Below are 12,902 nucleotides of genomic sequence, written 5' to 3'. Positions count from 1 at the left end.
ATATCTTAGTTCATTTAGAATGATACCATTCATGGTCAAAGTTCCAAAAATACACTGGGTCCAGGGTATATATAAAATATCAGTTTATTCCGTAATCCACAAACTAAAATACTAGCCCACTTGACTCTGCAGTTTCAAAATAAAGCGACCAGTTCCTTCATAGCAGTTTTCATTTCACAGAGTGAAACTGGTATAAGCTTCTATACCTTGACCAAGTGGTAGGGGTGTAAACTAATGGGGAGGAGATGTTTGCACAGTTTGTAGTGTATATACATAGGCTTATTTGAGAATGTTGGGTTATATGTAATGGGCCTCATAGAAATGATAGCTTTATGAAGGACAGGTACATGGGATAGACTGAGGATATTATAAAAACTTTGTGATGTGACATGATATAGATTTTAGCAGATACTAATATGATTTGCATGGTTTGCTGCTTGAAATCATATATGAACTCTGTAGCTCCATATTAATCTTTTATGAGTTTATGATGGCTTGTATACTTTACCTTAACAGACATACTGTGTGAACTGGGTAGTATTATATGATGGCATTCATAGGAGTTTTCTATAGAAAATGTGGATAAATAAGTATGCAGTTTAGTTTTGTAGGCATTAGCACTGACACTATTCACTAAGTTCATGGTGTGTGGGTGTGTGTGTGTGTGTGTGTGGTTTTGCTCCAGAAACAGACATTGTTCAGCTGGAGCTAGCTTCTGCAGCAGTATCTCACTGTTAAGCCTTTCTCTTTGCAGTACCACTGTTTATGCAGCCTGGCTAGAGTAGCTAGTGATAATGGGGTTCCTTGTTAGGAGAGTGAGCTCTGGAGCCCCTGTTTTTGGCAGAGTTTTTAACTTATTTAGTTATGGGAAGGTCCTACACTCTGTATGTTGAGATTCCTAGACAGGCAACTGGGAGTTTTATCTGCGCACTTAAGTATGCCCTCCCACCAAAGGTGGTAACACATCTTACATCCTACCATTTCACTTAACCTGGCTGCTATTAATAGCCTCAGTCTCCACCAAGGTCAGAAGAATATCCTGTTCCTGTAAATGCAACCCCTCCTCCTTTCCCAGTACTTGCCAGTACTCTCTTCCCAGTATCTGTACACAGATGTGATCAAGCCACTAAATGAATTCAGTTCACCTGTATTGTAGTCCCTCTACACCAATGAATTTGGCATTCTGCAGCTATCTTAGTGTTAACATTATTCACATTTTTCTTTTAGGTCTTATGAGCAGAGCTTTTTTTACCATTGTGATATGCATGATGTTTATTTATTCTAAAAACTGATTGGATATAAGTGTGAGACACAGTCATGACAGTAATGTTTTGCAGTAGAGTCAATACTTGATTGTGATTGTGTGCCTCTTGTCTATTACCATAATTGTGTTACCATGGTCATGCTGAGTATTTTCTTCATTTCTTGTAGTACAAACTGTTTTGCTTGTATTGGGTTTGTGATGAAAGGACATACTGCCAGCCCAGCTATCTGGAATTTTGTAAATAATTATATGTCATTTGTGAATATCAACATGATTCATATAAGATGCTTGTGTTACAAATGTATTAGAACTGTATGTCATGTGTATATCAAACTGGTGGTACAGAAGTGTATGTTGAAAAGATTTTTGCAAACTGCTTGAAATGTATCCACAGTGTACCCTACTAGAAAAGAACAGAAATGTACATGCATTATTGTAACAGTTTAAATGCATATTTTAACACTGGAAACTGGAATACAGAAGGTTAAAATCAAGAAAATAGCTGAAATTAAATTACTTTATGGCTACACAATACAAGATGATTTTTTTCAGGTTCAATCCTGCAAGGAGACACATTGTCTAAAACTAGGGAGCTTTTTGTATTGTATTGGAAGTGTTTTATTGTTTTATTACTTACATCATCTGCCTAAGATCTGAGGTCTATATATTTTCTCAGGTAGATGTTAAATGCTACCAGCTGCTATCAATGGTTGTTTTGGGACCTGGAAACTAAGAGTCATATGACACGCAATTATGTCATTCTGCAAGTTATCCCAGTAGTAATATTTGATATATTAATTTGAGAACTCTCTGAGAGAGACACATCATTCTGTAGTCTGTCTTTGACCTGACAACAACTAAAGAGCAGCCATTCACCACATCTGCCTTGCTCTTAAGTAAGTTAACTACGGTATAGTAATTCTCTTAGATATAGTCAGGCATATAGCAAAGCATAGTTTAGATGTTTTTTCTTATGTATTTGAGACTGTCCTGCAATGTTGTTTTAAATATTTCCAGTGATTTTGAACTCTGATGTCACTGCAAATATATACTGAGTATTTTCTTGTTCTTTTAATATTTATTATTAAATATACTTAAATATTTTATTGTGGCTGATATGTCTAGAGATATTTAAGTTTTGAGAGTACTTACATTTTTATTTGGTGGCACTGTGTAAGCCACTCCTAATAGCCTTGCTCTTGGTCAAACTACCATTTGTATTAATAGTAACATTACACAGTAAAATTGGACATCCTTTGTTAAGGTCCTTAAAGTAGCTGATAAGGGATTCTGGTGGCAGTGAAATCTACCTTATAGACTGGGCAGAAGGAAGCATAGCTAGTAAACCTGTGCCAGCCTTTCCCAGGCTCCAAGAGTGTGTGTGTATCAGCTACTTGGGCAGGGACATGATGCACTGGTTGGACAGACAGAGTGTTGGAGGACTTGGCTTGGAGCCCTGGCTAAGGACTTAACTCTATAGCTGTGCCAGTGGGGAGTCTTATTAGGGATCTGGAGAAAGAGGGAGAAACCAGTCCCAGATTGACTGTGGTCTCTCTGTGCTTTTAAGGGAAAGTGCACTTGATGCAGAGAGTTGCATCTGGAAATACTGTGTGTGTACTTGTCATCCTCCCAATTTATGTCTCCCACTGTTGCTAGTGGTGAGGATAGAGGCTCTTTGATTACTGGTCTAGTGTTGGGGTATCACACGGGATTCTTATAACTGAGTGGCAATGGAGAGTGTGTTATTTTCACAGTGATTTTCTGACCTTTATCCCCCACTGTACTGAAAGAGTGATAGGATAGACAGTTGACTTCTAATAGAACTCTAAAACAGTATGTTTCAACCTTTATATTAAAATGTAGGGTCTAAATCTGTATAAAAGAAAACCATGAGAAATGATTTTAGCAAAGTAGCGACTGTAATACAGAATTTTTAAACTAAAGCATGCTTAGAAGACCACTCAGTGTAGAAACAAAGACTTGCGCTAGCAGTCAAAGCAAGCTAAGAAAGTTTGGTATGCTCTTGTTTACATATAGAAATGGGAAAGGATACATTTATTTTGCTGGTATGAATGAATGAAGTGACAGAAACTCAAAAACAACCAAGTTAAGGGATATAAAGGCATATCAAACTGTTTAATACCCATGTGATAATAAAAGGTAAAACCATTAATCATGAGAGTTTTTTCCCAAAAATTGCATAGTATTTGTACAGTGGTAGATAAGAGTACTGACACATTTTTGCCCCAAGTACTGCTACTTAAAATTAGTGATGAAAAGTCAAAATGGCAGTAGTGGCAATACATCAAATAGAGTGATAACATGAGAGGAGGGGAGGCACCTGGTCTGGTGGCCTCATTAATTGTTTTTACAAAACTTTTTAACACATTTTGACTCTGAAACTGCAACAGTTGTTTCAAGAGGTAAATACTACAGTCAAGCTTCCAAAGAGGGATGGCTTTAGCTATTATAGTAGAGTTTACTATAAGAGATACAGGTGACAGTAATGTGGCTAATTATAGCCAGTGTACTGCTGTTTGCTACTAAAAATAAACTTCTGTTGAAAATGTTATTCAGAAAAATTGAAAATGTAATACACAAACTGATTTGTTTGATATGGTATGGATTTCTTAAAAAAAAGAAAGGGTGGCTCAGACTTGCTTTTGTGTAGATGCATTTGAATCAGTTAGCTATAAAGACTTGATTTTAATTAGCAGCAGTAATGTTACCTTTCTGAAGACCTTCGATACCATTAGCTTGGAATTAGTATGGTTAGTGTTGCAAGAGTTTGGTTTTGATTTGAATATCAGTAACTGGTGTAAGATTTTATATAAGAAATCACTGGCCCGTGTTTAAATATATTGTATGCTTTCACCTCCACCCAACTATTTAGGTGTTGAAAGGTGCAAAAAAAAGAAGTGCTCCTTGTCATCTGCTTTGTTTATAGTACCGCTGAAGGTTATAGGCCATTATCTAAGGAAAGAAGCAAGTGGAATGAGGACATCCACTAATGTTAAGTAAACGGCATGTTCAAACTGGTTTGCAGATGATTATACTATTTGGCTATCAGATCCACAGTCCAACACACCAGCTCTTCTGAAATTTGCTAGGAACTTAATGGTTATGGGTTAGATGGGAAAATAGGTATTAGTCCCTCTTAAATCTGATTGACAGGCCAGGCAGAGATGGAGAGCTATAGGTTTCTGTTTAATAAGAAATACAGATATCTTGGAATTATTTGGGGATTGACAGTTTTGAGTGTTCTGTCTGCCAGCTTTACTCCTTTGCATAAGGAAATGTTAATGAAGCTGGGGGGGGGGGGGGTTGAAACAAGGCTTGCATTCCTTTTCTTCTTAGAACATCAGCCTTAAAATTTTTGACAAGTGTCAAGTACTATTTTTTCTGTCATTTACACTATGTGGTGCTCTTTTAACTGGTCTGATAAACTGCAGATGAATGCTGGGTAGTTTTGTGTTTTGCACAGAGAAGCTGCGTCTTCTGATAGAGTTGGAAGTTTGTTAATTTTCTGGCATCAGATTTGGTTGCCTTTAGGTCTACATCGATAACAAGTAGACTGAGAATTGCCCTTACATGGCAGGAATGAGAAGTGCACTTACATGGACGGAATGAGAAGTGCCCTTACATGGACGGAATGAGAAGTGCCCTTACATGGACGGAATGAGAAGTGCCCTTGCATGGACGGAATGAGAAGTGCACTTACATGGCAGGAATGAGAAGTGCCCTTACATGGACGGAATGAGAAGTGCCCTTACATGGACGGAATGAGAAGTGCCCTTACATGGACGGAATGAGAAGTGCCCTTACATGGACGGAATGAGAAGTGCACTTGATTCCAACTGGGCTTAGAGGCCGAGAACATGATGAAATAGTGGGATCTAGGCAGGACACAGCATAATTAAAAAATGTTCACAATGAAAGAGAGGGTTAGTAGGGTGGAGAGTACTAGAGAGGTATGGCATATTCTAGATAATAAGGTAGATAAGCAGATAAATTGCTAGACAGACAGAATCAGAATTGCTGCTTACTGCTGAGTCATTCTCTTTGTTAGATAGTCTCGAGACTTTTTGTCATTAGCCAGCTTGTAGAAATTTCAGAAGGTCAGAAACCACCTTCCTGGAAAAATGTGCTGTTGAAAACAAATTTCCAAGAAAAGAAGAATGCTGTGGTTCCTCTTAAAGCACTGTCTTCTCAAAATCAGGTAGCTGACGAGTAATTTGAAAATTTTAGCAGGTATAAGTTAACCTTGATTATTTAGATGGTTGCCTTAACTCAGGAACCATATGCTGTGTTGATAAAACTATGAGAACATTCATTGAATGATATATTAGTACCTGCCCTTTAGGTAGGGGTGTTAGATGAGTGGATAAGTTTATAAATATGTGAGCCTCAGGTTTTGCAGTATTTAAATCTGCGAGGAAATGGTGAACCCCTCCAGTATGTCTAAAAGAGAGGGACGATCCTTGAGTAGACATATATTATTGACATCTCAACATTGATGTTTCTTTCTTACACATGATATAAAATTACCCTTGAGTCCAGGGTTTACATGAACAAAACTATGAAAGGGGAGCAGCTATGCTACAGGACCAATACTTCCACCATTATCAGATACCATATTTTGGATACTGTCAAAACTACAATATTTTGGATACTGGCAAAACTAAGAATAATTTTTCACTCAGCAGAATTACTTATCTGTAGCACAGACAGGCAGTACTAACATTGTTTGCCATTACATTTAAAAACTGGAAATATAGTCATCACAGGATTTATTAACTTTTGTAATGTCAAAAAAGTGCATTCCAGACCTTCACTATATTCCATTTATATTTTCTCTGCTGTGAGGTACCATGCAGTGTTGATGGATACACACTACATTCCATTTATGTTTTCTCTGCTGTGAGGTACCATGCAATGTTGATGGAGGCACATTATATTCCGTTTATGTTTTCTCTGCTGTGAGGTATCATGCCATGTTGATGGATACATACTACATTCCATTTATGTTTTCTCAGCTGTGAGGTACCATGCAATGTTGATGGAGGCACATTATATTCCATTTATGTTTTCTCTGCTGTGATGTATCATGCCATGTTGATGGATACACACTATATTCCATTTATGTTTTCTCTGCAGTGAGGTACCATGCAATGTTGATGGATACACACTATATTCCATTTATGTTTTTTCTGCTGTGAGGTATCGTGCCATGTTGATGGATACACACTACATTCCATTTATGTTTTCTCTGCTCTGAGGTACCATGCAATGTTGATGGAGGCACATTATATTCCATTTATGTTTTCTCTGCTGTGAGGTATCATGCCATGTTGATGGATACACACTACATTCCATTTATGTTTTCTCTGCTGTGAGGTACCATGCAATGTTGATGGAGGCACATTATATTCCGTTTATGTTTTCTCTGCTGTGAGGTATCATGCCATGTTGATGGATACACACTACATTCCATTTATGTTTTCTCAGCTGTGAGGTACCATGCAATGTTGATGGAGGCACATTATATTCCATTTATGTTTTCTCTGCTGTGAGGTATCATGCCATGTTGATGGATACACACTACATTCCATTTATGTTTTCTCTGCTGTGAGGTACCATGCAATGTTGATGGAGGCACATTATATTCCGTTTATGTTTTCTCTGCTGTGAGGTATCATGCCATGTTGATGGATACACACTATATTCCATTTATGTTTTCTCTGCTGTGAGGTATCATGCCATGTTGAGGGATACACACTACATTCCATTTATGTTTTCTCTGCTGTGAGGTACCATGCAATGTTGATGGAGGCACATTATATTCCGTTTATGTTTTCTCTGCTGTGAGGTATCATGCCATGTTGATGGATACACACTATATTCCATTTATGTTTTCTCTGCTGTGAGGTATCATGCCATGTTGATGGATACACACTACATTCCATTTATGTTTTCTCTGCTGTGAGGTACCATGCAATGTTGATGGAGGCACATTATATTCCGTTTATGTTTTCTCTGCTGTGAGGTATCATGCCATGTTGATGGATACACACTACATTCCATTTATGTTTTCTCAGCTGTGAGGTACCATGCAATGTTGATGGAGGCACATTATATTCCATTTATGTTTTCTCTGCTGTGAGGTATCATGCCATGTTGATGGATACACACTATATTCCATTTATGTTTTCTCTGCAGTGAGGTACCATGCAATGTTGATGGATACACACTATATTCCATTTATGTTTTCTCTGCTGTGAGGTACTATGCCATGTCGATGGATACACATACACAGAATCTCCCATGTTTCCTTTTACTACTTCTTTAATGTCACCATCTCATTTCTATGCTGCAGCCAACTCCTAGCTATAGGAACATAACTGATGATGATATCTCCAGCATTCAAAGTATTGTCATTTATATGTTTACAGTTGGTGCCAGTAATGATGAGAGAGGAGTGTCAATTTCTAATGACTACATCTTTGCATAGACATAGTGTGGTAGAGGTGTCCATTGAAGGTGGCTGTGTGATCACAACTGAGCTCTAATTCAAGTGACAGAGCTATTAATGCTGAAACCCCTCTCATATTAGGAAATCTAGGATGAGGCTGTTCAAAAGAAATGTGCACTGAAGTTGGAAGTACAATTACAACTGAGCTCTAATTCAAGTTATAGTAGCGTTAATTTTAAAATCACTCAATACTATAAGATGTGGCTGTTCACATTAATAGTAACACTTATAGTGCTATAAGCAGAAATGTTGCTGTGGGAAAAGCCAACTTAATTAGAGGTGAAGCACAGAAGTCATCAGCAGAAAAGCACATATCTAGTATCTTATAACTGTGGACATATCATGCACATCGTTCTGCATATATACCAGATTACACAAGTATGCCTCTAATAAAGAGCTGCAGTTGCCCTTAATTCCATGCAGGTGTGTATACTCGCATTATGTCCCACATGTATAGTCTGCTCATGGCATGCAGGTACACCAAATGTGAAGCACACAGTATCAAATACTGCATACATAATAGGTCAAAGAAAACCCAAGACAGCGCAGTAAAAATCATGTCTAGGGATGCTGGACATTACAATATATAAAGGGCATCTCAAGCATAAGCAGCCATCCTCCATTGCCCCATAGGTATATTGGGGTAGCAACAAAATTCTTCAGTAAGAATCCTTGAGCCAAAAGGGTGTGCATCTGCTGCATGATGAAAGATGTACATGCCACTAGGCAATAAAAGAATAACTTGATGCAAGTGGAGTGCTTACTGCATGTTGTAGTGCATTGTGTGGCTATCACTAGTGTTTCTGACAAAGGAATATGTTTGCCCGCACACACACATCACTGGCAGACACAAACAAGGAATAAGGCTGTAGATGTGTAGGGAACAGACTGTACCGACCTGAGATGTTTTACTGGTCTTCCCAAGCAGAAGGACAGTTATGCTTATGTTGCACAGATGACAACACAAGACAAGCCCCAAGGACAATGAAGGCCTAACAGTCTGTATTGTTAATGTTGGATCATGTCCAAAGTGATAGGATGCATGACATGAGGCTAGCCTATGCAGCTCAGTACTTTATTCTTCCAGCATCTTAAGAAATCATCAAGATCCAGCCAAAGGGATGTTGTAAGATCACAAATGTTGCATTATAATGTGTTAAATAAAATCAAGAAGTAGCAAAGCAGTAGGTACTTTGGGGAAATTATTTCCATATATATTATTTATCCAACTGATTTAAAAAATCAAAACCATAACAAATAACCGAAGCCAATGACAAAGTTACACTAAGAATATTGCATAATTCTCCAAGCACCTCCAATAAGCCTTCAAAGAAAGCCTGTGAAGTCATAGTCATGGTCCAAGGCACTAAGAAGACTGCGTAACAAAATGTGTCTAACTTTGTCATTGGTTTCATTCTTATAAATCATTTCCTTCTGGTTAAATATGAGGTCTCAGCTTAAGCATAGCCCAAGCAAATAATGTTTTATTGCAAGTAAGTATGTTCCTTGCAGTGCAGAAACATTCACTGTACACATTGCATGTCACAGCAGATTAACATTTTTACCTTGTTTCATTAAGAATTCCAGAACAGATCTGCATATATTATATATTACACACCCTTTTTATTATGGAATTCTCTCCCCCTATGTTCTCCATATCATGTAAACCCAAACTTCTCAATTGCCCCAGATTTTGCAGAACATCCCTGATTTTTCTATATATTTTTGTCCTGTTCCTTCTAATATTTCTGATTTTCTGGTCAGATTGAGAGCTATAGTCAGTCAATAATGTATATCGAATGTCAGACATTAGTTTCCTGCTTCCTGTTGTTAAGTGAATTTTAAAACAATTGTCCTTAATGTTGGGCATTTGAACCCCATTATTTTTGACACTGTCCAGAATTATTTCTGATATTTTGTTATAACTGTAAAATAATACTACATCAAAATAATATGCAAATAGTGTTTTATCTGTCATAACTGTCAAATAATTGTACATTAAATTGTATGTATGTTTTTCTATTTCAAACTGTAAAATTTGTCTTGTAAACTTTCATGTGGAACTTTTGTCCCCAGGCCTCCTCTGAAAATGGGCAAAAAATCTAGTCAGACTTCCCCGTTAAATAAATGTAAAACAAAATAAAATAAAAATAAATAAATAAATACATTTTGCAAAGCAGCTGAGAGGTTTGTGTATGACACAAATGACAAGCTGCACATGGGGCTGCAGTACATACTGACTTCAAGCAACCTTTGTTTGTAGACATGCAGGAAGAGGCAGTAGCAGCATAGGTGCCGTCACTTCTTAGCTGCCTTCATCTGTGGAAATGCACATGGGGCAGTAGATAAGCAGTTTGGATTGCCAGGAACTCTCATTCTGAAATACACATTTGGCATATGTTTACTTTATACACCTAAGACCTGGATAGGTAAAAATGCCTTTCTTCATCTGAAGTTACTGTTGTTAGACATAACAGCCTAGTTTAAGGAGGTGTGTACGTGTTAAGCAAAGGAATGGACGGTGCAAAAGTAAAACTAATAAATGCAACACAAGCACCGAAGTCCCAGCACAAGTGCCGAAATTAGGGCTAGAATAACTGTAAATAGTAGACCACCACACGAGGAAGTAATCCAAAAGCAGCAGCAACAGTTTAATAATACTTAGAAACAAATACACTTCACGTTTCGTCCAAAACTTCATCAGGTGTGTATGTGTGTGTGTGCGTGTGTGCGTGCGTGTGTGTGCGTGTGTGTGTGTGTGTGTGTGTGTGTGTGTGTGTGTGTGTGTGTGTGTGTAACTAATCCTAACTAAACCAAACCCACCCATGTGCTGTGCCCCCTACACCCACCAACTAAATATACCAACTCCGACATCTAAGTACAGTGGAGAAAAGGGCAACACTGTGTAGTTGGCCAACTACATCTTTGTCTGGCAAGTATTCAGCGAATCACGGAAGTGAATTTTGCTGAATACTTGTCCGGGTTGAGGTGTTCAATGTTACTGTGTTTCGACCCCATGATATAGACCCATAAATATATATATATATATATATATATATATATATATATATATATATATATATATATATATATAGATATAAATATATATAAAATATTTAAAATGGAACAACACAACAGCATGGTGGCTAGCATTGCTGCTTCACATTGCTTGGTTCATCAGTTTGGGTCTTGGCTGGAATGTCTTCTTGCAAAATCTGCATGTTCTCCCTTGTGTCAGTGTGAGATTCTGCCAAGTGCGTCAGTTTCCTCCTATAATTTTTTAACTGATCAAGCAGGCTACTGAAGAGCACTGGCTATAAGAGGAGTAATGCACAACCATTCTGTATGACAGGATGTGGTGTAATGGGGATCCTACTTGTCGCTCTATACAGGCACTCTATAACTGCATCATTAACATTGCTGTTGTTCCCTTGCCTCTCACATTTAAAGTACTTTATATATCAATAAGGCTCCTGGAAAGAAAACAAATACAACTCATTCTAGCACCTTCCAAACTATCAAGTTACAAATGCCACCCCAAACTAAAACTTAATACATTATTTCTATTACAACCATGATATATATATATATATATATATATATATATATATATATATATATATATATATATATATGGGTCTACATCAAAAGCATGAAAGCCCAGAAGATCGAAACCCAGAACACCGAGACCAGATGTACGAAACCACATAACACTGTAAGACCAGAAGCACGAAATTCAAAATCCCGACATTACGGGATTTTGAGTTAGCACTTCTGGTGTTGCGGTGCAGGAAAGTATGGATGTGTAAGTGTATTTTTGAGTTGTTTTGGTTTGTGTAAGTGTGTGTTGTGACTGTGGTCTGTGTGTGCGTGTGTGTGTGTGTGTGTGTGTGTGTGTGTGTGTGTGTGTGTGTGTGTGTGTGTGTGTGTGTGTGTGAGGGACTGTAATGTGTGGGTGGGAGTTTGCCTTGTGTGTCTGTCTGTGTGATCTCGGAGTTAGAATATTAAAGTAGGGGGGTGTTAGGGGTGCAGGGAGGCTTAGCCCCTGCCTATCTCTATTGTAGGATGTTGTGTTAGGGTGTTTGGGGCAGTTTTGTGTGTGTGTGTGTGTGTGTGTGTGTGTGTGTGTGATTTTGAGTTTCATTGTTGTGAGTGTTCAGTGTTATGTGGTTTCGTGCATGTGGACTCAGTGTTTTGGGTTTCACTGTAATGAGTTTTTGTTTTTGTATAGTAGATCCATATATGTGTATATATATATATATATATATAGATATATATATGTGTGTATATATATATATATATATATATATATATATATATATATACATACACACACACACACACACACACACACACACACACACACACACACACACACACACACACACACACACACACACACAAAGTGGATATAAAAGGTTTACACACCCCTGTTAAAATGCCAGGTTTTTGTGATATAAAAAAGTGAGACCACAATTAATCATTTCAAAAGTTTTCCCACCTTTAATGTGACCTATAACCTGTACAATTCAATTGAAAAACAAACAAATCTGTTAAGGGAAAATATAAAAAATAAAAAACGTACAATAAGCTGGTTACATAAGTGTGCACATCCTTAAGCTAATACTTTGTTGAAGCACCTTTTGATTTAATTACAACATTCAGTCTTCTTGGGTACACACCTGCCATCAATTAAAGAGTCTCTGATTAACCCCAAATAAAGTTCAGCTGTCCTACTAGGATTTTGCTGACATTTACTCAGTTGCCTGCTACGGCAAAATCCATGGTTCGCAGAGCGCTTACAAAGCATCAAAGGGATCTCATTTTTGAAAGATATCAGTCAGGAGAAGGGTACAAAAAATTTCCACAGCTTTGGATACACCATAGAACACAGTGAAGACATTTATCAAAAAGTGGAGAAAATATGGGACAACAGTGACATTGCAAAGAACTGGACGTCCCTCCAAAATTGATGAAAAGACAAGACAAAAACTGGTCAGGGTGGCTGCCATGAGACCTACAGCAACACTGAAGGAGCTGTAGGAATTTCTGCAAGCACTGGTTTTATATTACATGTGACAACATTCTTCCATATTATCCATCTCC

At 37.7% G+C, this 12,902-nt stretch overlaps 1 protein-coding gene across 2 annotated transcripts in view; it reads right to left on the bottom strand.

Moving 5' to 3' along the window:
- The window catches only part of CDH5 (cadherin 5), a 452,074-nt gene that overhangs the window by 79,556 nt on the left and 359,616 nt on the right, over positions 1 to 12,902 (bottom strand). The gene's annotated exons all lie outside the window — the stretch shown is intronic.

Source organism: Protopterus annectens, chromosome 8.part1 (assembly GCF_019279795.1).
Source record: "Protopterus annectens isolate FY-2018-M chromosome 8.part1, PAN1.0, whole genome shotgun sequence".
NCBI lineage: Eukaryota > Metazoa > Chordata > Ceratodontiformes > Protopteridae > Protopterus > Protopterus annectens.
The sequence above is the reverse complement of the archived record's forward strand: the minus strand, read 5'-3'. Positions and strand labels throughout refer to the sequence as shown.